Consider the following 22,866-nt stretch of genomic DNA (forward strand, 5'->3'; position numbering starts at 1 on the left):
TGTTAAAAAATTGTGTATATCTTGAGTTTTTTTTCCACAGAAAAGTTAATTTTACATGAATTTTTTTTCTGTTTCTAAAAGCCCAGATCCTGCCAAGTCCAACGATACCAAATATGTATCAGTAACCCACTTTCTTTGTCCAGGAGTAACCCCCAAACTAAAACAGCAGTTTGTATAATTTTACACCAGAACAAAGTAGATAAGCACACGTGACAGTTGATGCTGCATAACTTATATGTAAATCTAACTTATCCCTTCATGTTTGGTATTTTTAAAAACTACAGACCTTCAGGTTTCTAGGGGTGGTGTAGTTTTCACTCAAAATTCAAACACATTTTACCAGTGCATCATGATATTTAGAGCTTTTTTGTTGCATTTTTAGTTTTTTCTAAAATGCAAACTAAGACGCAGGAACAAATGTAAATCTGACAAAATAACACCGTTCTAAATGCTATAACTACAGACAATTTGAAAGACAAACTTCTCTTGAATAAAACGATACCCCATATGTATGGATACACATAGAGACGCAGCCCCCAAATACCCCAAAACAGGAGCAACGCATAAGGGCAATTGCAGTTGAAAATCTGGGGGCTGCGCTCTATGTGTACTACTTGCAGTTCTTCAGTCTAAACACCCCCAAACTGTGAAATAACCCCCACAAACCATATATGTCCGAAAAGTGCACTTCTTCAGCTATTCAAAGATGCGATTGTTGCTTTTCTACACGGAAAATTGTGGGCGCAGTCATTCGGAGAAGTCAGCGATTTGGTCTGAAATAAATGAAAAAAGAGTTCCAAAGTTAGATTTCTCCCTAAGTTTCCATGGCAACTAACAAAAACCTGCTCAATAACAATCTGCAGGTTCCCCTGAATAGAACGATACCCCATATGTATGGATAAACATAGAGAGGCAGCCCCCAAACACCCTAAAACAGGAGCAACACATAAGGGTAATTGCAGTTGAAAATCTGGGGGCTGCGCTCTATGTGTACTACTTGTAGTTTTTCAGTCTAAACACCCCCCAAACTGTAAAATAACCCCTACAAACCATATATGTCTGAAAAGTACACTTCTTCACCTATTCAAAGAAGCCAGTCTTGCTTTTCTACATGGAGGATTGGGTCCGCAGTCGTTCGTAGAAGTCAGCGATTTGGTCTGAAATAAAGGAAAAAAGAGTTACAAAGTTCAATTTCTCCCTAAGTTTCCATGGCAACTAAAAAACACCTGCTCAGTGACATTCTGCAAGTTCTCCTGAACATAACAATACCCCATATGTATGGATAAACATAGAGACGCAGCCCCCAAACACCCCAAAACAGGAGCAACGCATAAGGGCAATTGCAGTTGAAAATCTGGGGGCTGCGCTCTATGTGTACTACTTGTAGTTTTTCAGTCTAAACACCCCCCAAACTGTAAAATAACCCCTACAAACCATATATGTCCGAAAAGTACACTTCTTCACCTATTCAAAGAAGCCAGTCTTGCTTTTCTACATGGAGGATTGGGTCCGCAGTCGTTCGTAGAAGTCAGCGATTTGGTCTGAAATAAAGGAAAAAAGAGTTACAAAGTTCAATTTCTCCCTAAGTTTCCATGGCAACTAAAAAAAACCTGCTCAGTGACAATCTGCAAGTTCTCCTGAATAGAACAATACCCCATATATATGGATAAACATAGAGACGCAGCCCCCAAACACCCCAAAACAGGAGCAACGCATAAGGGCAATTGCAGTTGAAAATCTGGGGGCTGCGCTCTATGTGTACTACTTGTAGTTTTTCAGTCTAAACACCCCCCAAACTGTAAAATAACCCCTACAAACCATATATGTCCGAAAAGTACACTTCTTCACCTATTCAAAGAAGCCAGTCTTGCTTTTCTACATGGAGGATTGGGTCCGCAGTCGTTCGTAGAAGTCAGCGATTTGGTCTGAAATAAAGGAAAAAAGAGTTACAAAGTTCAATTTCTCCCTAAGTTTCCATGGCAACTAAAAAAACCTGCTCAGTGACAATCTGCAAGTTCTCCTGAATAGAACAATACCCCATATATATGGATAAACATAGAGACGCAGCCCCCAAACACCCCAAAACAGGAGCAACGCATAAGGGCAATTGCAGTTGAAAATCTGGGGGCTGCGCTCTATGTGTACTACTTGTAGTTTTTCAGTCTAAACACCCCCCAAACTGTAAAATAACCCCTACAAACCATATATGTCCGAAAAGTACACTTCTTCACCTATTCAAAGATGCCATTCTTGCTTTTCTACATGGAGGATTGGGTCCGCAGTCGTTCGTAGAAGTCAGCGATTTGGTCTGAAATAAAGGAAAAAAGAGTTACAAAGTTCAATTTCTCCCTAAGTTTCCATGGCAACTAAAAAAAACCTGCTCAATGACAATCTGCAAGTTCTCCTGAATATAACAATACCCCATATGTATGGATAAACATAGAGACGCAGCCCCCAAACACCCCAAAACAGGAGCAACGCATAAGGGCAATTGCAGTTGAAAATCTGGGGGCTGCGCTCTATGTGTACTACTTGTAGTTTTTCAGTCTAAACACCCCCCAAACTGTGAAATAACCCCCACAAACCATATATGTCCGAAAAGTACACTTCTTCACCTATTCAAAGATGCCAGTCTTGCTTTTCTACATGGAGGATTGTGTCTGCAGTCGTTCGTAGAAGTCAGCGATTTGGTCTGAAATAAAGGAAAAGAGAGTTACAAAGTTCGATTTCTCCCTAAGTTTCCATGGCAACTAAAAAAAACCTGCTCAATGACAATCTGCAAGTTCTCCTGAATAGAACAATACCCCATATGTATGGATAAACATAGAGACGTAGCCCCCAAACACCCCAAAACAGGAGCAACGCATAAGGGCAATTGCAGTTGAAAATCTGGGGGCTGCTCTCTATGTGTACTACTTGTAGTTTTTCAGTCTAAACACCCCCCAAACTGTGAAATAACCCCCACAAACCATATATGTCCGAAAAGTACACTTCTTCACCTATTCAAAGATGCCATTCTTGCTTTTCTACATGGAGGATTGTGTCTGCAGTCATTCGTAGAAGTCAGCGATTTGGTCTGAAATAAAGGAAAAGAGAGTTAAAAAGTTCGATTTCTCCCTAAGTTTCCATGGCAACTAAAAAAACCTGCTCAATGACAATCTGCAAGTTCCCCTGAATAGAACGATACTCCATACGTATGGATACACATAGAGACGCAGCCACCCGAACACCTCAAAACAGGCACAATGCATAATATTGGGGCTGTGAATTTATGTGCAGTTCTCAACTCTTTTCATTCTAAACTGCCCCTTACCTGTGAAATAACCCCCACAAGCCATCTATTTCCTAAAAGTACACTTCTTCAGCTTTTCAAAGATGCCATTCTTTTCTTTTCTACACAGAGAATTGTGGCTGCAGTTCTTTGTAGAAGACAGCGATTTGGTCTGAAATAAAGGAAAAGAGAGTTACAAAGTTCGATTTCTCCCTAAGTTTCCATGACAACTAACAAAAACCTGCTCAATGGCAATCTGCAAGTTCCCCTGAATAAAACGATACCCCATATGTATGGATACACATAGAGACGGCAGCCACCCAACACCCCAACACAGGCACAATGCATAATATTCGGGCTGTGAAGTTATGTGAATGCATCCATATTTTATCCTAAACTGTCCCTAAACAATAAAATAACCCCCACAAACTATAGATTTCTTGAAAATAAACACCTTCAACTATTCAGAGATGCCATTCCTGCTTTACTACGTGGATAATTGTGGCCACAATCCTTTGTAGAACTCAGTGCTTTGGTCTGAAATAAAGGAAAAGACAATTTACAAAGTTAGATTTATACCCAATAATTTTGGGACTACTCTGATGGATCTGCATCTGGGCCCCACTACCCCAAAAATATATTTCACTCACCCTTTTCGATTTAGTGGAGCGTCTGAGTTTCATCTGTCCTGTTGTGCAACGACTTCATCTGTCCTGTTGTGCTCTTCCTACACTTCACCAATGACAAAATCTGTACCACATTTGCAAATATATTTACCAACAGAATCCATAGTAATCATGCAAAAAATGTAGGATAGGAAGGAGCATTACAATCCGCAGACTTGGCTGCAAAATACCTTTATTGTCACAACATGTTTCGGATCATCATGGATCCTCACTTGAAAAAGGATCCATGATGATCCGAAACATGCTGTGACAATAAAGGTATTTTGCAGCCAAGTCTGCGGATTGTAATGCTCCTTCCTATCCTACATTTTTTGCATGAGTAAAAGTTTGGCCTGGCTGGTGTGGCCTGAGTAGGAAAGTGAGCTACACAGGTGGAGATCGTTTGGACAAAACTTAATTTTTGCAAGAATCCATAGTACATTTGACCCATAAATTATGCAAGTGTCCTAAGAAGTGCACACCAGAAGTTTGTAAAAAAGCTGGTGCCCTACTGGTGGCAGACATGGCACGTGATCAAAGTACTATTCCTATTCAGAGAGCCACTGCAACTTGTCCAACCTAATTACTGCATAAATATTCAATGTGCGCTACAAGTACAAAAAAAATGGATTGTTCCAACCACAACTTTTCGGGAAAAAGATTCTGAATGCCTACACTATAAACAATTCTAAATGGAAGACCATAGTGTTCCGCCACCCTGTGCTCAAAAACCGAAAACTGAAGACATGCTACCCACAAATCCAGAGATGCCTAAATCTACAAAAACAAATGCAAATGTTGCCCAGAAATACAGACAAAACTATAGATAAATGCGCTGATAGAGGAGCTTTTGAGGTGCCAGTAAAAAAAAAAAACTTGTGGCATCAGCATTAGAGATGCACATCATCCCATGTATTCATCACACACCACAAGTTCTATCGTGCGCCCTCTCGACCAACCAGCACCTCAGTTTGCTATAGCACCAGCGCAATACAAATGCTATCCATAAAACTACAACTGGCCTAAAGCACCATAGCTCAACACAAAAGCTGAATGCATAGACTAAGAACAAACCTACATACAATTGTTTTTACTGCTACACTGCACAAAAAAATTGCTCACCCTGTGCCAAATTCTACACCATAAATCACTACCAAGATCACTACTATACAGAAAAAAAAATGCCAACTTTTGCATCGTCAAACTTTTTTTATCAATATCTATAGATTACCAATATCTATAACCTAGTTATAAGCCAAGTAGGTACCTGCCAAAATGTTAAATCTCAAGGGGAGCTTGAATCTGAAAAACCACTGCACAAAACAAAAGAAATGCACATCATTTTGCCAGCACATATAACCAGTTATTGCTAGTTCATGCATAAAAACCTAGAGCGTGAAATGTTAGAACTCGATGGGGGGCTTGAATCCAAAAAACCACTGCACAAAACACAAAAAAGCGCATCATTCTGCCAGCACACCTAACCAGTTATCGCTAGCGTGTGCATAAAAACCTAGAGCGTAAAATGTTAGATCTCAATAAGGGGCTTGAACCTGAAAATAAAGAACAAAGAAGGACCGCTACTGCTCACCGCTCTTGCCTATATCCAGGTGCTCAGTCAAACAGTGTCCCCACTGTGGACGCTACAAAACTCGACAGACAGGCGGCACTTCTGGAATAGGTTTATTGGGGTTGCTGCTGTAAAAACCTAACGCGTTTCGGGAGTAGATCCCTTAGTCATAGGACCTATGACTAAGGGATCTACTCCCGAAACACGTTAGGTTTTTACAGCAGCAACCCAATAAACCTATTCCAGAAGTGCCGTCTGTCTGCCGAGTCTTGAACCTGAAAAACCACTGCACAAAATACAAAAGAAAAAGCACATCGTTTTGCCAGCACACCTAACCAGTTATTGCTAGCGTGTGCATAGACACCTAGCGTGTGAAATGTTATATCTCAAAAGGGGCTTGAACCTGAAAAACCACTGCACAATCACAACTTCAAAAAAACACGAAATAAAAAGCATCACTTTGCCAGCATGTGCATAAAAACAGAGCATGCCAAGTTTACTACATCCTTTTACCACCAACAAACCCAGAGAACCCTAACCTACCAACACAACTCATGGCCTCTCGTAGTGTACCACAGTGTGGTACACCTCAAAACAGGGTTGGAAACACAAAGCAGGCTTGCTAGGACACTTGGGACAAAAATATCGCACATCTTTTCGAACACCCCTGGAACGGCAAACCTTACAAGTTCTCTGGGCATATCTTTTATTAGGAGTTGGTGGAATTTGTGCAATGAAATGCTTACCCACCATTCGGGCAACATTGTCATTGCCAGGCATTTCTGGAACCTCCTGTACATCACCAAACAAAAGGGCAGGGAGCAGTTGCAGCAGATAATTGTATAAAGACAATTTTGGGCCTGGTACTGCCGCCTTGTAAACGACATAGGAATTATAAAGGGCCATTTGAATCATGTAAATTGCTGCTTTTTTGTACCAGGCCCTGGTTTTTCTGGTGGCGTCATAGTAAGTTTGAATTTGGTCTGTTTTATCAACGCCACCCATATGCTTACTATATTCTTTACAACAGAGTGGCTTTGATTTTGCGGGCCTGCCACGTCTGTGTTGGACAACTACACTCTCATTGTGGATAGTAGTAAGCATACAAACATTTTTTGTGTCTGCAAATTTTAGTGCCAGGAGCTCATCACTTCTAAGAGCATAAACTTCTCCACGTTTTAATTTCTTTTGCACCAGTTCCTTAGGCAGTCCTTTGCGGTTTTGCCTAACGGTGCCACAGGCTGGGGTGTCCAACCAGTAAAGCGTTCTAAATAAGGGGATGCTAGTGTAGAAGTTATCCACGTATAAGTGGTAACCTCGGCCCAACAGTGGAGATATGAGCTCCCAGACAATTTTACCACTGGCAGTCAAATCAAGGGGACAACCGGGGGGGTCCAAATTAGTGTCCTTTCCCTCATAGAACATGAAAGAATTAGTATAGCCCGTGCTGCTTTCGCAGAGTTTGTAAAATTTCATCCCATAGCGAGAACGCTTACTAGGGATGTATTGGCGGAATCTTAGGCGCCCTTTGAAGAGCAAAAGGGACTCGTCCACACATATATTTTGGGAGGGGGTGTAGACCTCTGCGAAGCGCTGAGACAGGCTATCTATAAGGGGCCTCAATTTGTAAAGCCTGTCGTGACCGGGCTCATTAGGGGGAACAGCCGCTGCATTGTTGCTAAAATGAAGAAACCGCAGTAAAATTTGGTAGCGGTTTCTTGGCATAACGGCTGAAAAAAGAGGGATGGAAAGGACTGTAGTGGTATCCCAGTATGAAGCTAAGGTATTGCGTTCTACGAGTCCCATTGCCAATGTGAGCGCCAGGAATCTTTTGATTTCATTTACAGTAGTGGGATACCACGCCTGGGCTCTTGAATACCCTGGTAAAGGGTGGCTGGCAAGATACTGCTCAGCGTATAAATTTGTGTACTGGACCATGTCCTGTAGGATGGCCTCTGTGATAAAAAGATTGAAGAAATCTATGATTTGAAAGTTAGTGGTGTCCACCTTGACGCCCGCGACTGCAGTGAATGGGGGAATTTCGGGGGCATAATTACAGGGAGGCCCCCACATAGGCGCTCCAACTGCTGCATCATCACTACCCTCACCCTCTTCAACCTCCATGGGTGCATCTGGCACACTGCCACCAGCCTCTGCCTCTGCCTCTTCCTCTGCTTCTTCAGCAGTAAGCGTGCCGCCACTACTAGCCTCTGCGCTAATAGTGCTGCTATCACCAATCTCTGATTCCTCACTAGAGTCATCAGATGGGACATACTCAGAATCGGAATTACTAAATTCCTCTGAGCTGGAGTCCTCGCAATACCTAGCCGCTTCCTCAGTGGTATAAAACCGTTTGGCCATTGTGCCAGAAATTTACAGACAACTCCAAAGCTAAGAATCAATAGGCAAGTCAAACAAATAAAAAAAAAGCTAATACAATCAACCACAAGAAAAAAAAAAAAAAGCAAGCCAGCAAGATGACTGAGACCCCTGCTAATATAAACAACCAGAAGAAAAAAAAAAAGCAAGGCTGCCAGATATGACCAACAGTTAACCCCTGCTAACAGAAACAACCAGAATAAAAAAAAAAAAAAAAGCAAGACAGCAAGATGACTGAGACCCCTGCTAATATAAACAACCAGAAGAAAAAAAAAAGCAAGGCTGCAAGATATGACCAACAGTTAACCCCTGCTAATATAAACAACCAGAAGAAAAAAAAAAGCAAGGCTGCAAGATATGACCAACAGTTAACCCCTGCTAACAGAAACAACCAGAAGAAAAAAAAAAAGCAAGGCAGCAAGATATGACCAACAGTTAACCCCTGCTAACAGAAACAACCAGAAGAAGAAAAAAAGCAAGGCAGCAAGATATGACCAATACAAACAAGCAGAAGGAAAAAACCTTGAGCTTGAACAAATGAACCTTATGGAATGCTATGGAATAAAGATATGGCACAGTTTACAATCCACGTAATCCCTGACTTTCTGGAACAATCACCTAAAATCAGAAAACAGGATAAGACCACTAAATGGTGTCACAGCAAAGGGAACTATCTTTTGGGGCACTAAACAAGCAATAAAGTGTGCAATAAACAGTGCAAAGAAAACTCCTGAAAAATCACTAAAATGCAACACTACTCAAAGCAATAAAAGAACAGCGAATACACTAAAATCAGCGGTCAAGGGTCCTAGATTCACTAGTGACCTACAAAGGGAACTTTTTCGGGGGAACTAAGCAAGCAGTAAAAACAGCTAAAGCAATAAAAAAACTGTTATTGGAGTGAAATTGGTGGTCAGAACTATAGATCCACCAGCGTCACTGCAAATGGAAAGTTTTTTGGGGAACTAAACTAGCAGCAAAGAACAATGCAAAGGGTAAACGTAATAAAACCACCAAAAGCAATACAGTGAACAGTTATTTGGGTAGGGGAAAACTTTTCTAGAAAACTAAACCAGCAGTAAAGAAAAATATAAAGAATAAACGTAATAAAATCACTAAAAGCAATAAAATGAAGTTATTGGAGTGAAATCGGTGGTCAGAAATCTAGATCCACCAGCGTCACTGCAAACAGAAACGGATGAGAACAAAACAAGTAATAGCGCAATAAAAGTGCAATAAAATCACAAACCAATGATGAAAATGGCCAAAAAACAGTAAAACGCAATCAAATCAGAGCAGAAATAAAGTTTGAGCAACAAATAAAGACAAATGACTAAAGAAATCAAAGTAAAAAATAAGTAGAGATAAAAAGTAAGAAAGTAAGTGTGTAAGTGTGAGTGTGTGTGTGTGAGTGTGTGTGTGTGAGTGTGTGAGTGTGGGAGTGTGAGTGTGAGCTTGGCAAAGTTGCCTGTAAGTGTGCTAAGGCCAAAGACAGAAGAAAAAAAAAGAAAAAAAAAAGATTTTTTTTTTTTAGAGAGAATATGTAAAGTAAAGGGTGTAGAGAGGTGCAGTTCAGCTCACAATGTTGAATCCAGGCAATCCAGGCGACCAATCCAGCGATCAAAGCTCAGACAGGCAGCAGGGGGAACTCCAGCAACCATAAGTGCGCAGCAGGAGGGAAGGTGTGACAGTTGGGGGGAGTTATTTATAGGGGGAGCAGTGGAGACGTCATCAGTGTGCTCCTCGTGGTCTCCACTGCTCCCATTGGCTGCCTGCGACGATCGACGAAGGGATCCGGTAAGTGGACCGCCTCTGCTCGTTGCCTAGGGGGATCTGTGCCTGTTAGAAGCGATGCGCCGGTTTTTTTTGCGCATCGCTTCCTGGCCTGGGGGAAATGCTGCAGAACGTAGAATCTACGTTCTGTGGCATTTCAAGTTACTTTGCCTCAGAACGTAGATTCTACGTTCTGTGGCACTTAAAGGGTTAAAACCATTAGGTGGGGGTCCAATGAGGCTGTGACAACAAAAATACATATAGACAAATACAAGAGGTCCTCTGCACTCATATTCGATTGATTAATTATACATTTTACAAAGGGACTAAGTTTTACCTGCAATTTACTAGTGTAGTGATATATATAGACCGATTTTAATTAATCCTTAGGTAGAAGGTATCCTGAGTTTTTATGACTCCTTCAAAGGAGCCCATCCTGTCTTGTAATAAAATGCAAAAATAAGATAAGAAATAGGTGGGACACATTCCAAGAGACCATCTGGAGAGGGTCTTTTACATTTCAAAGAGAAACTGTTTGTACAGTTGTTATTGGTAAAAGGGACATCTAAAGAAATTAGCTGGTTTTCCTGTTTAACTTGTCATCAGCCAATCAGAACCATTCCCCATTTGGGTCAATGGCATAGAAACAGTATAACAATGGAATTGGTTTTTGGCTGAAGAAAGAAGAAGAAAGGGGAAGGAGGGCTGAAGAGAAAGGGAAGGAGAGGAGAAGAGATAAGGGAGCAGAGGAGAAGGAAGGAAGTATAACCTGTGGGCACATTTTGAAAGATCTCTGTATCATTTGCTGTCTCTGGCCTGGATAATCTAGTCTATTCTAGTATGGTTTTATGTGTAACAGAGCTTGCCAAACTAACTTAATTGTCTGTTATGAGGAGCGATACACCAAGGGGGTTATTTATCAAAGTCCGAATTTATCTCAATATTTTCTCTGATCTCCGATCAAATCCTCTCTGTTTTTTTTAGCTTTTTTATTATTACTTTTTCCCAAAAATTTGCTTTGCGGAAAAAATCTGATTTTCACAATTTTTTGGGGATTTTTCAAGTTTTTTTCAGGTTTTTCATGCGATTTTCATGATTTTTTTTTTTAATTCACGAAAACCCAGCGCACATTAAAAAATAATTGGGACTTCTCCCATTGACTTATATGCAATCTTGACAGGTCTGAAATGCCAGATTTTCTCATTCTGAGTTTTCCATCCTCTGGGATTAATAAATTCAAAAAAATTTGTGATTTTTTAAAAGTCCAATTTTATAAAAAAAAAGAAATCACGAATTTTTCGTGATTTTTGCATTCAGAGTTTAGTAAATAACCCCCTTAAAGATAGTATGTTTGGCGTATCCTTAGCTGAGAAGGATCTTGAGTGACTACTAAAGCAAATAAAGTACTGTATTGTGTAAATAAAGGGCATTAACTTGGGTTAGGAAAACATAATTTTGCTTCTTTATAGGTCCCTGGTAAGGCCTCATCTGAAGTATGCAGTGCAGTTTTGGGCTCCAGTCCTTAAGAAGTATATCAGTGAGCTAGAGAGAGTGCAGAGAAGTGAAACTAAACTGATAAAAGGGATGGAGGATTTAAACTATGAGGGTAGACTATCAAGGATTGGGTTGTTTTCCTTGAAAAAAAAGATGCTTAAAAATATAGACAGAATGTGGGTAAATTTTTTCCCCATAAAAAGGATCAACACACCACATGCCACCCCTTTAGATTGGAGGAACAGAACTTTTATTTGAAGCAACTTAGGTGGTTCTTCACAGTGAGGACAGCAGTGAGGTTGTGGAATGGCCTGCGTAGCGATGTTGTGATGGCAGATTCTGTTAATACCTTTATTAGGGGCTTGAATGATTTCTTGGGCAAGCATAATATCCAAGGCTTTTTTATTCTACACTAAAATCTACAATTAGTATAGATATTGGTATAGTTTTTTTTAACTTCATTTATTGATATCAATCAAATATGTTTACAGCAACACAGAATGTAGTATTGTACAGACATTGTACCTTTTACACCATAATCAAGGTCACCATAGTAGCTGAACGAAGCATTCTGTCAAACGGCAGTATCAGGAATAAACATGTGCAATAACACATATCCGAAATACAGCCAAACTGTAATAACGAGTAACAAAGAAAGAAAAAAAAAAAAAAAAAAAAGGGGGGGGTGAAAGGGAAAAGGATCAACCACACCTTGTAGTCGAATCTTCTTCAACTTTGTGTGAGATTCTTGTTATGTTGCAAGTTGAGAGAGAGGGCCATAAAAAAGCAAACAGGAAAGTGTCCAGACTGTGGGTCCTTCAAGCCTATTGAGTATTTTTTCCTCTGTAAGTTACCCACGGTTGCCAAATGGCATCATAAGTGGAGATTCGATTTTCATTATGCGCCACCATTAATTCCATCATATAGACTTTTTGACTATTCAGGAGACCAACGGCGGTGATGTTTACACTATTCCAGTCAATGCATGGCATTGCACATGGTAATGTTAGATTTGCTCACCCATAAAAACCCTCTTTGCACTCTATGAATAGGTTTTCTACTGGCATTGCCTTCATAAACGGTTTGCAACTCAGCAGTGAGAATTCAAACTAGGATTGTATTTTGTCTACAAATTTTAAGATGCTTTTGGCAAAATAAAAGATTTTGCTTGAAATTGACAAGATCTTGTCACACACTGACTTGTGTGTATACAGGAAGGTTTATTGTGCTTCATACAGTATATATATATATATATATATATATATATATATATATATATATATATATATATATATATATATATATATATATATATATATATATATATATATATATACACACAGTATATATTTTTCAAGTAGGTAGTAAAAGGGAAAAACATCCTTTTATACAATTACTTCTTAATGTTAGCACAAATTAGTATGTTTCCCTGTGTAATAAAGGCAAACTTTTGCTATGCATTCTACTCTATAGAGACATTTTTCAGTAAACATTAGGGGGCCGATTGATCAAGAGTCGAATATCGAGGGTTAATTAACCCTCGATATTCGACTGGGAACTAAAATCGTTCGACTTCGAATATCGAAGTCGAACGATTTTGCGCAAATCCTGCGATCGATCGATCGAAGGATTTTTCGTTCGATCGAACGATTAAATCCTTAGAATCGAACGATTCGAAGGATTTGAATCCAACGATCGAAGGAAAATCCTTCGATCAAAAAATCACAGGCAAGCCTATGGGGACCTTCCCCATAGGCTAACATTGAGTTCGGTAGGTTTTATCTACCGAAGTAGGTGGTCGAAGTATTTTTTAAAGAGACAGTACTTCGATTATCGAATGGTCGAATAGTCGAACGATTTTTACTTCGAATCGTTCGAATCGTTCGAATTCGATCGAATTCGATCGAATTTAACCAATTCGATGGTCGAAGTACCCAAAAAATACTTCGAAATTCGAAGTTTTTTACATTCGAATTCTTCACTCGAATTTTGTAAATCTGCCCCTAGATGTACATTAGGATCTAAAAATGCTGCTTTTATACAACAAAAAAGTATTGGAAATATGGGCAATGCCTGTGAAGGTGACCAGAGCCAAATTTTGTAGGAACTGTAATAGATACAGTTTTGCCATTTTTTGCCGTTAGTCTCATCTAGCTGCGAATAGTGTGTTGTTTGCAGTGGGACTACCTGCTGTGTTAATCTTATTGCTAAGGGAAAACATAGTTACAAGTATTGCTTTCTGATAGCACTGGAGCTTTTTTTTTCTTTCTCGTTCGTTCTTTCTTTCTTTCTTTACCTTCTTTTCTTTCTTTTCTGAAGCAAGGGTTTACCAATCTGTTTCTGAAGCCTTGTTATTAACACAGCTTGTCTTTGTAGTCTGACCCCTTTCAAGTAAATTGACCGTAACTTCAAAACACAATGGTAAATTGACTTAAAGGTTTCTGAGAAGTCATGTGTAGTCCATCATCAATAATGTATAAAAAATAATGTCAATGAAATAGAAAAGAACTGTTCCAAATCATTTGCTGTACCCAGAGGATTTGCGTCAGAATTTTCCAAACAAGTTTTGCAGGGTTATGGATGAATTATTTAAAAACGTTGTCATAAAAATGATAGATATAAATAGCAGTAATTAATTTAAATGGTATATGACTTCATGCAGTAGTTGTATTATGCTTAATACAATCAATGTGAGTTGGGCATACTCTACAGGGATCGAAATTCTGGCATTTGTGAAGGGCACAGAAGGGTACATTTTCTTGGGTAAATTTGCATTTCCAACAGTGACAAACTTCACATCACTGACATCATCATTATTATCCAACTCCAGTGGGATCGGAGCACTCCCCATTTCATCTCGTATGTATTTAAGGAGCTATTTGGGTGACAAGTTTGGAAGAAATTGGTAACATAGGAGCCTTTTTCTTTAAAGAACAGTTGCAGCATAATGAAAATAGGCTTCTTTAACTAGGTAGGGCAATGCATATGCAATTGCAGAGCTAAAAATTCCGTAACTGCAGTCATTTCACCTTTGCATTGACTCCATTACATTTTGGTGACATTTTTAATAGTTCCAAAGAAAAATACAGGTGATGCCAGTTTGTTATTCATAAGTGCTGGATCCTGAAATTGAATAATTTATTGTTATAGTCATAATAAATATGGTGCACTGCATACAATGGTATTTAAGAAAGCCTTGAAATTTGTTTTCATTATTTATTTGTTGTTTCTGCAGCCTTTTCAGTTTTTTGCAATGAAATTGATATCTGACCTAGTCACCATGCAATAATATGAATGGCAATCTGGAGAATGGAAAGGCGTGCCAATGAAAATATATCCCAGCAGTCAATTAAACTCCTGGTTACAAGGGTCACTGACCTTAAACAAAATCTCATTTTAGTAGTTGCCAAAAAGTAAGCAAATAATTATTGGCTATTTTTACAGTTGGTTTACATACATTTGTTGTGATTGTATTTGAGCATATCTACAGGGCTTCATATTAGAGCCAAAAAGCCTTACTAATGAGTCCGTATTGCTAACTGATAAATAGTGAAGTGTTTAAAGGAAAACATGTACAATGAGATGCAAAATTAGAATATTTTAAGAAAAATAGATAGATTTCCTTCAAGTTGACATTTGCACTTTTATTTGGAAAGCAAAAATATGCTTTATGTATTCTACAGTATAAATCACTAAACAGCATTGATATAAAGGAATAGCATATACTTACTAATAATCAGACTTGTTTCTTGTTCCTTCATTTCTAAAAGCTAAATCAATTAATGTTCAGATGTACAGTACTTCCTTTTGCTTTAGATTTTAATCTCTCCGTCATCAAGTACTGATTGGTTTATTTCAAGTGATCATTATTTGTTGCTGTTTCCGTCCTTCCAGGGCTCTGTGTTGATATCTGTCTACCTTTTTATTTTTCATTGTATTTTATAAAGCATATTGGTTTCATTGTACTTTTCCTTTCTCCTTGCCACAGCTGTTTCCTCTGTTGGTGCTCCTGTATATTTTGTTGTCTCTCCCCCCCCCCCACACTGTATAAAGTGCTTAAGTGCAACATATCTGGCCATAAATCAATAGTGAAACAGTCCTTTAAATAAAGCCACTGGAAAAACTGATCTTGTAGCATGGTTACAAATAATGATGAGTGCAACGACCCCATTTTGCAGAAAACGTTTACAAAACTCCAGAAAAGTTTGCTGAATGGTAAAAGAAGTACACAGAAATTTCAGCAAATTTATTGGAGTCAACAAACATGTTTTCTCTCTCTGAATGCTTGAAGTTATTGGGCATGTTTTCCTGAATGCATTAGAGTTTATGGGTTTTTATGGGTGTTTTTTCTCACATCAATAATTGGAATCAAAATGATTCTTTTTTCTAGAGTGAAATGCTGTGGAATCAAAGGACATTTTCACTGTGGTTTTTCTTGTGCCCAATGCTTTAAAGTCATTGGAAAAAAGCAACATTTTTCATGGCAAAACATTTTGCTCATCACTATTAGGAACCAGAATATCAGGAACAGTAATAAACTACAGGGAACATAAATAACAATAAGCAAATGACCAAGAGTAAATTGTATATCAAAGCCAGTGTTTACTCCATGTAGGGGAAGGCCCTGGCTTTTCTTGCTAATATCTGAGCAGCAGACTTGCTGACTTGCTGAAATGCCTACACTTCTTTCAGGGCTATTTTCACAGCAAATTCATACAGATTCAAGTACAGTATATGCTACTTAAAATAAGTTACAAAGTGGAGATACCTACACTCATAAACTTTAAATGCACTTGTCCTTTAAAGCTGTAGAACTACCCCCTCTTTTATTGCTCTGGTGAAATGTAAGGGCTTGTTTATGTGAAAAATGCTAAAACAGATGTGAATTTGTCCATGTTGGAAGTGCTATTTATGTAAGTACTCTTATACAATCCTTACAGCCTGCTCTGCAACAACATGCAAGTAGAAACTACAGGGCACATAGATGCAAGGAAGATCTGGGATTAACGCATACTTTGAGAATGTGTCATTTTCAGGGTTTTCTTTTGTCCATTGAATCACATGCCAATGCTGTTAGTGGTATAAGAAAAACTTGCTTGCTATTTACCAAAGCAGACACTAACTTGTGTGTGAATTGTTGAGTTTTGAGCAAGTTGTGCCACCAACTCGTATTGTGGGAAAAACACTGGACTGTGGTTAAAAACCATGGTGATTTATGTCTGAATTATGTACTTAGCACATAGCACTGATTTCATAAATGAACTCTGGTCTGATAATTCTAAAAATCTGAGCCTAATCTTGTCAACAAACTATACCATGCAGATCCAAAATCATCTAGTATATCTACAGTTGCTCCCAAAATAGGTTACAGGCTAGGGGAAGGGACTAATTTTACCTAATTTCAGGAACTAGATAAAAATATTGTGGAAGTCAATACCTTTTTAAATATCAGTGAGGTGTTGTCTCCAGGACCTGATGTCTTGGGGATGACCTGGTTCCACCTGCCGCTCCCCAACTCCACAGCACTACTGCTGCACAAATTTCTAGGGAAAACTTAATAATGACTCTGACTACACACTCCTTCTGAATGAGTTTGGCCAGGAATCGTGGGTGACCGTACTTCCAGAAATAATCTATTTTGTGGGGGAAAGTCATACCCAGGAAATAGGGTCCTGGGGTGACATTATATTTTGTTTTTAAAAAGGTGCTATAAACAATTACGTTAAAATTTAATTCATTTTAAACAGAATTAACTTAGTTTTTAGTGGCGAAACCAAAGTCACCAGCAAATAATAATTCAGATGCTAACTAACGAATAGTTTGTGAACTTCACAACATCTGGTGAGGAGTTTAACCAATGGGTTCCTTTGCACTAAGCCGCCAATGCCCTGATAGAACAGATGTGCTTTGGGGAGTTAGGTGCAAATTTACTAAAGGGGGAAGTGGCTAGTGAAGTGGACCTACTCTATCGCTACTTCGCACCCTTACGTCAGGCTAAGTTGTGCTATTTTGAAGGGACGTAACTATGCTAATTCACTAACTTGCGGATTTTACTGAATGCTACCTCTTGCGCCAGACTTGTTTTCGCCACCTCAGACCAGGCGAAGTGCAATAGAGTAGATAGGGCTTGCTTAAAAAAAAGTTGAAATTGTCCCAAGAAACGCTGACGTCTTTTACTTTTTTAAGGGTAATAGGCTGAAAAAGATTGTAAATTTTTTTGGGGGTACCCTCCTTCCCCCCTACATTTCCTAACATATGGCACCTAAACTATACAGTGGTCACATGTATAGGGCAAAATAACAACTCTATTTTATTTTATGAAGCTTTCCCAGCCTTGTGTAGTGTAATGTATTTGCTGCTACATATAAGTCCATTGTACTTTAACTTGGCGCCGTATGCAAATTAGGCATCGCTAGCGTAACTTCGCTTTGATTAACAAATTAATGGTAGCCAACTTCGCTACCTTTCGCCTCCCTGAGCACAACTTCGGATTTTAGTGAATTAGCGGCGCCCTGGCAAAGTCGCTTAGTGAATTTGCCCCTATGGTTCCATAGAATGGTTGCATAGTAAAATGCATGGAATAAAGGTAATGGGTCTTTAAATACAATTAGTGGGACCTTTTTTAGTGCTACACCAATAACATATTGACTAACTAAGTATTTACAGTCCAAAGAATTCAGCTGTTTGAATTGAATTTGAAGGATTTGAAATGTTTGAAGAATTTAAAATGGTACAGTAGTCACATCAATGCTGGAGTTTTTAAAAACATTGCAATTCTGTTTACACTACACTAGCACAGTTATGGAACATTTCCATATAATCTAAAATCTTTTCTGGCAGGAAGGCTATTTTTTCATACAGACATACCTGTACAAGCATCTGCACTTAAGTCCATTATTTATTTGTCTCTGCGAACTATTTATATTATCAGTAAAGTGCTATAATGGCAAAGGTCATTAATTTGCTTGCATTAAAGTGCAGACAGGCATAACCCCACTAGTACCCAAATATTAAGCAGTGCCTTTGCCAATTAGTGTACTAAATAAATAACTTGAGTTGTATGAGTTAAAAATTTATTACAGGTGGTTTCAGAGTCATGTTAGGATTTGTTTATTAATTTTTTTTTTACTTTGTGCCATCTGTGGCAAAGATTATTTTTAGACAACATTTCAGCATCCTTATTCTGAATGCCCTTGGTAAGCAGATGTTTATGGCATACATCAACAAATAGATGTTCTTTAATATATTTTTGGTGGAATTAGTGTCAGAAATGTCATGCTCTGGTTTTGTGTCTTGTTTAAAGGATGACAATTAAATTATTTATAAGGAGATGAGATAAGTTTATATTTGTAAAAAAAATTTTGGGTTTTAATTAAGGAAATGGTGTGGGAAAGGCTTATATAGGGTCACTGCAAGTTGAGTTTTTCCTGACCCACACATCACTAGTTTATATTTGAAATAAAATCAGAAATTGTATGCAGGCTAGATTTGTATTTAGTTGGCAAAAATATACTTAAGTTTGTACTTTCCCGTTCCATTCCAGGTTTTGCTATAGAATTACAATACTCTAATACATTACTCAACACTATAAGACAAGGATTGTCTCAATTCAACTCAATTACAGTAGGTGATTAGTGATGGGCGAATGTATTCGCCAGGCGCGAATTCGCGGTGAAATTTGCGCGATTCGCCGCCAGCGAATAAATTCGCGAAATGCCCGCAAAAATTTGCGTCAAAAACGGGCACCGGCGTCGGAAAAACGGGCTCCGGCGTCGAAAAAAACGGGCGCCGGCGTCAAAAACGAGAAGCCGGCACGTTTCGCAAATTTTTCGCAGTTTCGCAAAATTCGTGAATTTTTCGGCAAAGCAAAACTGCGCAAATTCGCCCATCACTATAGGTAATACCAATAGTGTGAAAACACTCTTTTCAGATTTTTTTTACCATTTAAGGTCCCATATTTGGTTTTTACCCAATTAGCCCAAAACAAGTGATATGAAAATACTGCTCAGCCACTCATTCAGGAAGGACAAATAGACCCCTAGCCTTACACTTATTAAATTACTCATCAGCTTTGAAGCTAGGCCTTCAAGAGTATCTAAGATAACACATAAGCTTCTGTTACCAACCAGATAGTCCTTCTCTCAGGGCTCTCCCAGCCACTGCTTCAGCCATCTCTGGTTGTACCTGTCCCCTCAGTTTGGGAACAACTTAACAGTAAGTGACATGTCTTGGAAAGCCTTCCTTTGAATGGATGGACAGAAATCAATGGTTCCTTAATAGGTTTGTGGGAGATTTGAATGCAGTGTGCTTAGATACATATATCTTTATTTACAGGGAGAGTAAATCCATCACAGCAATTGGCATTACTTTCTTATTAGTATTCAGCCCTAGGAGGATCACATATTAACTTTAAAGGTTTTTTTTTCCCCAAATGGAGAGCTTATAACACTTCTAGATTTTAGAGAGAAAGACAAGATTCATATAGTTTCTAAACTCTCTGAATTGTTTGTCACCTCTGTTTACTATATTTGTTTACTATGAATAAGATTTTTTATATAAACAATAGTGGAATTCTGTTAGTTTGTTAGTGTAGACCTGTAAGGTAGACTTACCTGGCATCCCAAGCTTTATTCTTCTGCTATTGATCCTGATCTTGACCTTGTCAGTTTAACCGTGTATTGAACCTTTGCAACCTTATTGCCGACTTTGCCTTTCTTTTAACTGCTTGGATACCTCAATCTGGTTGGATTGTGCTTCCTCCTTGGTCCGCTACCTCTGGCTGAGCCTTCGGGCCCCTTACAATTAGTAAGAACACTTCTCTAGTAATCATTACAGATGCATCTATGAGCTGTGTGAATTGTGCATCTTGTGTCTTCATAACTTAATTTTAAATTTAGCTTTATATCAGGTTAGCACTATTGACCTGTCCATTAAGCAGGACACAAGGGTTTATAAATATTCTCTTGTTTAGCTATTAAAAACAACAAGGGAGATAGACAAGGACTTTAAACTAATCTTCAAGCAATTAACTTTAAGGTCCTTAGCACTTGTTAATAAAAGTGTGTATGTATTATTGCTGTTTTCAAAATGAAGTTAATTAAAATTACTTTCATATTAAGGAACAGCTTCTTCTAATGAAAACTTAACTTACCAGAGAAAAGGCAAAACGCTAACAGATATAGTTGTAATGTTTGTCTTCCAAATTTAAAAGACACATTTAAATCTAAATACTGTATATTTAAAATTAAGGGAAGTTGTATTATGGGTTAACCAGGACAGATATGAATGGAAGAAAGAGGGAAGTTATGTAGGTAGAGCAGAGGGGAAGACTTCATTTATTTGAAATGAAGACTTTGGAGTTAGAAAGTGTGTTAATTACGGAAAAGGGTGACATTGTTAGTATAAAAAAGTCAAATGGATATAGAAAAAATACATTTACAGCCACTGCAATACTAACTAAGCATACAACCTCAAAATAAATGCACATTAGGGTTAAATGCCATGTAGAAATATAATTTTTAGCAAAAACAGTGATTGATTAGGTTAGTGATATCAGACTGCTATTATTCTGAGCACAACTGTACCTGCTCTTACTCTAATGGTAAAATATATACCATTTATAAGTGGCCTTTGCTGTTATGTTCTTTTTTTTGCAATGGTTTAGAAAAAAAAACCACAGGCACTTATCCTGCAGACAGCGACTATTTTATTGCCATGTTAATATCATCAGTTTGTTTTGATGAACCATCAGTGCTCTAATGAAAAACAATGAACTTATCCAGCAGCTTTAATGAAACATTGCCTTCAAGTGATAATATTATGTTACTATGTATGACAGTGTACGTGTACCTTCTTTATAGGCATGCCATTTGAAAACATATGGAATCACTAGTATTTTTATCTGATCCTTAGAAACGAGGATCATGACACTTTCAACAAGGACCTTTAATTTCCACAGGTCTCTGTAGTCTGTTTTGCGTGCAGAGATCTGTGGTCACCCCAAAGGATGCAATGCTGCCTGGATTCTGCAGTGCTGTATTCAGCAGGGAGGGATATGTATGTGCCCTCCTCCTGTCCCCTACCTATTCTCTGCATGTCACACTTGTGCCCCTTAATGCTCTTGAACTTCTTCACAGGTTATTTGTAAAATGCCCCTTGTTTGTTGTCTCCATGTCAGGTACTTTGGTTTCCTCCCACATACGAGAAAAAATTCTTGCAGATTAATGACCTCCTAATGAAATTGACCCTGGGTGTGTGGATATACATAAAGATATGTTCAGGTAGTTTAGCTGATCCCATCATACATGCTAACTGTCTGGCATGTATGCTATGATAGTGGATGGTTTTGACAGGCCATCCTGTAGATGATCTGTCATGTCAATGAAAATGTCATTTGTCAATGCACCTTGTTGGAGGGTACATAGTACATTGACAGATGAGAAAGTGAAGGAGAGCTGCAGCTGTCATCCTGCATGAATTAAAACCATGAAAGGGAATCTGGCATGTGTATGGCCTCTTCTATAGGCTGATTAGTTGCATTTGAAGGACTATCCAGTGTATGGCTAACTTTATATAACAGGGACCTTGGATCATAAGATTCACAATGGCAGAGTCTGTATAATAAGTGCTGCATAATATGCCTTAGCTATATAAATTAAATAAAACATAGTTTTTTTTTTTTTTAATCTGGGGCAGATTCACATCTTTCAAATTCTGATGTTAATCAACTAAGATGTATTATTTATTTAAGTGTGTTTAATTTAGGGATGCACCGAATCCAGGATTCGGCCTTTTTCAGCAGGATTCGGATTCAGCCGAATCCTTCTGCCCGGCCGAACCGAATCTGAATTCTAGTTTGCATATGCAAATTAGGGACGGGGAAGGAAATTGCGTGACTTTTTGTAACAAAACAAGGAAGTAAAATGTGTTTCCCCTTCCCATCCCTAATTTGCATATGCAAATTAGGGTTCGGATTCGGTTCGGTATTCGGCCGAATCTTTCACAAAGGATTCAGGGGTTCCAAAATAGTGGATTCGGTGCATTCCTAGTTTAATTTATTAATTAAAAATGTAACCAAGTATTTCTTGCCTAGAAAATTGGCAGATGTTGGGGGTTATGTAATACAAGGCACTAAGTTTGCCCAGGAGCAGTAACCCATAGCAACCAATCAGCAGGTAGCATTAACTGGTCACCTGTTTAAAATCAAAGATCTTATTTGCTGCTATGGATTACTGTTCCTGGGCAAACTTAGTGCCTTTTTTACATATGGGGGTTTGTTTGTTAGTGCCTTAGTCAGTCTGGGTCAAAATATTTTCCTTTTATATTTTATCATATCAGATTTTATTTTTGTCTCTTTTGGACTTGGCATATTTTAAGAAAAGTTGTAAATAAAATGACTTTTTTCGACAGTGCTATATAGAGTTCTATTCCTAACCGATTACTGTAATCATACTTTCGGTCTTGGCTTTTGTCTAAATTTCTTATTCTCCTAGTCTGCTAATTAAAACTATTAAAGTAATTTCTTTCTAATGTGTTGCGAATAATAACCTGCTGTAGCCTTCTACATTCTGTTTTGAACAACACTTGGCATGTCTGGGCTGTTGTGTTAACCTCAATAGGTGGAAAACTTATGCACAATGAAATAAGAATTGAGCAATGAGCTAAAAACAGTTCCTGGGGTGAAGGCTCCAATACAATACTAACTAGTAAACCAC

General features: G+C 38.4%; 1 protein-coding gene and 2 long non-coding RNA genes across 3 annotated transcripts in view; 1 reads left to right on the forward strand and 2 right to left on the reverse strand.

Annotated features, from left to right (window-relative positions):
- The window catches only part of LOC108709725 (gamma-aminobutyric acid receptor subunit gamma-3), a 317,353-nt gene that overhangs the window by 45,903 nt on the left and 248,584 nt on the right, over positions 1–22,866 (forward strand). The window lies entirely within an intron of this gene.
- Positions 667–3,045, reverse strand: LOC121400655. The gene is made up of 2 exons (XR_005965882.1): positions 3,000–3,045; positions 667–773 (listed from the first exon to the last, which is right to left on the reverse strand). It is a non-coding gene; the product is annotated as an uncharacterized LOC121400655 (long non-coding RNA).
- LOC121400654 lies at positions 3,395–3,994 on the reverse strand. The gene is made up of 3 exons (XR_005965881.1): positions 3,922–3,994; positions 3,726–3,808; positions 3,395–3,443 (listed from the first exon to the last, which is right to left on the reverse strand). It is a non-coding gene; the product is annotated as an uncharacterized LOC121400654 (long non-coding RNA).

The sequence above is a fragment of the Xenopus laevis genome, chromosome 2S (assembly GCF_017654675.1).
Source record: "Xenopus laevis strain J_2021 chromosome 2S, Xenopus_laevis_v10.1, whole genome shotgun sequence".
Classification (NCBI taxonomy): Eukaryota; Metazoa; Chordata; class Amphibia; order Anura; family Pipidae; genus Xenopus; species Xenopus laevis.